The 3,211-nt window shown below is 36.6% G+C and overlaps 1 long non-coding RNA gene across 2 annotated transcripts; it reads left to right on the top strand.

Moving 5' to 3' along the window:
* The first annotated feature begins 1,267 nt into the window (after positions 1 to 1,267).
* Positions 1,268 to 2,106, top strand: LOC309349771. Of its 2 annotated transcripts, none has more exons than XR_014160177.1 (2): positions 1,268 to 1,412; positions 1,892 to 2,106. It is a non-coding gene; the product is annotated as an uncharacterized lncRNA (long non-coding RNA). The 2 variants fall into 2 exon arrangements; XR_014160178.1 differs by having other exon boundaries at positions 1,268 to 1,684.
* The last annotated feature ends 1,105 nt before the right edge of the window (positions 2,107 to 3,211 follow it).

The raw sequence follows: 3,211 nt of genomic DNA, 5'->3' as shown, positions 1-3,211 counted from the left end.
GTTCCTAAATTAGCAATGCTTGTCTACAGAAGTATAAAAACCCAGAAAATCTATATCTATCTATCTATCTATCTATCTATCTATCTATCTATCTATCTATCTATCATCTATCATCTATCTATCATCTATCATCTATCACTCTATCACTCTATCTAAAATTTGTATACTGCCCATTAATGCTTGTTTTTTAAAATATTTTATTAATTTAGCATAGTTATGACAAAATCAAAGCAAAATATTACATTTACATAACATATGTACAAAGATCTCGATGTTATTAATAAAAAAGAAAAATATAGAAGAAAGAAAAAAAGGAAAGAAAGAAGGAATAAATCTTTAAAAAGGGGGGGGGGAAATAGAAGAAAGAAGAAGAAGAAAATAGGAAGAGTTTCTTCCAAGTTTATTCTACATCTATTTCAATAGGTAAATAATAATAAAATTTCATTGACTTCCACCACTTACACTGCACTTCCTATAAACATTTTAAACAAAGTTATATCTGTTATTCTGTATTTTTTCTCCCACAGAATCCCACATAGATGATCAATTCAATAAATTCTCTAGATGTCTCACAAGTCTACTTTAAACACAACCAAAACATTGTATTTGATCCTTGTCTGCATAAATAATCAGTTAAACATTTCCATTGTTTCTGTATTATACTTTTTGGGTTTTGTCTTATTAAATCAGTTAACTTTGCTAATTTCAAATATTCGCATAGTTTGTTCAACCATTCCTCTTTGGTTGGAACGTGGTTTCTTTTCCATTAATGCTTGTTACTAAAATTAGCAGTTTGCTTTAGTTCTCATCACCACAAATAGTTGGTGTTGTTTAAGGCTGAGTTTTTCGATGGGCTCATTCTTATCAGGCTTTTTCACAGTGCACTGAGATCTTGGAGAAACCTGCCCTATTCCAAGTGCTCTCCTGCCAGTCCTCTACTGACCCAAGCCTTCTCTGCTTTCCACTATTTCCCCCTTTCCCCTAAGTCCTCAAACTTATTCTTTCAACAGCAGTGATTCAGAGGAAGAGGAAGAGGAAGAGGACTGTTCCATAATCATTAGGCATTAAAGTCTTAGGAAGAAGTAGGATCCCAACAATTCTGTTATGACCCAGAGATTGGATTCCTCTTCTTCGGGGGATGAGACTGAGGATGCATGCAAGGCCAGCCCCAGAAGCAAATCTGCAAGGTGAGGCCATGACAGCAGAGCTGCCCTGGCCCAATGACGTCACAATGTCATCCTGTAACTCAGAGGACTCCATCACAGAAGCCCTAGTACAGTAAGAGTCAAACACTGCTGGAACAACCTTTAGTTGAAGAGGCAACTTTCAGTAGAAGCAGGGCTTACAATTGAGAGAGCTGTGCTCTCTTATAGCATAGTCGGAGCTTTGCACAAGGCTTTAGCTTGGACAAGGTCAGTGCTGACATCACGACAAGTTCCCGTCACAAAGATTTCTGTGAATTGTTGCTTGCCAAGGCTTCCAGGGACATATTTATTGGATCAGTCAATGCATAACACAACACATTATTGTTTCTGAAAGAAAGTTTGGGGTCATTGCCAAACCTGCACAATTCTGAAACTTAGTGACATCGCATTTGGGTGATACCAAATTAAGCCAATCAAAAAAGATTACATAATAGTTTTGAAACTTTCGAGTTCTCCAGAACTCTTCATCAGACTAGAAGGTAAGGATCGGGTGGGGGGAAGGTTTAGCTGATATTGAAGCTATGCATGGAGGTTTTTAGCCACAGTCTTAAGATGGAATATGGGAGGAAGTAATGGGGAACATTCAAAATAGATTCTGTTCAGTTTCCCCCCTGTGTTTTTGTTGGGTATAATTGGAGAAGAAATTCTCAAAAAAGACATAAATATATTTATGTACACTACCACAGCTGCGAGGACACTTTTAGCCCAGAAATGGAAGCAGCAGGAACTTCCAACGTTGGAAGAATGGCAGACTGAAATGATTGAATATGCAGAACTGGCAAAGCTGACAGGGAAGATCTGAAACCAGCTTAACGAGCTGTTCAAAAAGAACTGGAATAAATTTATAGAATATGAGAGAACATTGTAAACATTTGAAAACATTTGCAAGTTTGAGTTAAAATATTTTGTAATGTTAATTTTTTGAGCTGGTTTACAATTATCAAGGTAAATTTCATAAGCATAGGAAGAAGGTAAATAAGTTGATATAGAAACGCTATGATGAAAGTGAATATTTTTGAAATATATTGAATATTTTTGCCAGGGGGTGGAAGGGGGGGGGGAGTTGAGGCTCAGGATGAGCAAAGTCTTAGGTGATGATAAGAGTGGATTGTGACTATGGTAAAAAATGTAAACATAATAAAAATCATTTTTTAAAAAAGAGTTTTCTCCCTGCTTTGTACAAGACCTGAAGCAAGAAAGATAAAACTTTTTGGTGGAATTCAATTAAGTCCTACGCAAAATAGATTGATTGAAATTAATAAACTTAAGTTAGTCCATTAGACCATTAACTTCAAAAGATTTACTCTGAATCAGAATTATTTGAATACTCCTCTCTCTGTTTATTTCTCCTCAAATTATACACTGTTTTTATTCAGTTTCATAAGTAAAGTGTTATTAGGATTCTCTCTCTGGGCTTCATCTGCATTATTTAAGTTGACTTTGCTAACAGCAAGAAACCTCCAAGGAGCTTTAACCACCATAAAAAGAGTTTGAGGAGAGTTCTGTGCCCTATAACAGATTAAATTCATGTCAAGCATTATTGCTCTGTGGGGGAAAAAAAACTTTTTGGACACTGAATGTGCTGTATGTCAGTATTTCTCCTGTACAACACACTCCATTATATTTCCTTCTTTCTTTTTTTCCGGAGGAGACTGTGCAAGCAGCTCAGCAAATGGACTGTAAAATATATATACATTTTTCCTTCCCCTGGACTGGTTTTAATGTTTTGTTTGTCAAAATTCTGCAGAAGAGAGAGGGGGCAAAAAAAGAAAAGGAAGCCTGGGGGTGGGGAGAGGAACATCCAAAGGACATGGATGGATAAGAAAAGAAAATTGCATTTCTGAGCAAATACACATGAGGAAATCAAGAGAGAGAGGAAAGCAAAGCTGAATAATGGCAAGTGGGGGAGGGAGAAGCAATACTGAAAGGGGTCGTTTCAGAGTAACTGGGAGATCTTGCAGATAAGAGACTGATCTGCAGACCAGAAAAGTCCTGAGTTCAAGTAT

Source organism: Podarcis erhardii (genome assembly GCF_964252035.2).
Source record: "Podarcis erhardii genome assembly, chromosome: 9".
Lineage (NCBI taxonomy): Eukaryota > Metazoa > Chordata > Lepidosauria > Squamata > Lacertidae > Podarcis > Podarcis erhardii.
The sequence above is the reverse complement of the archived record's forward strand: the minus strand, read 5'-3'. Positions and strand labels throughout refer to the sequence as shown.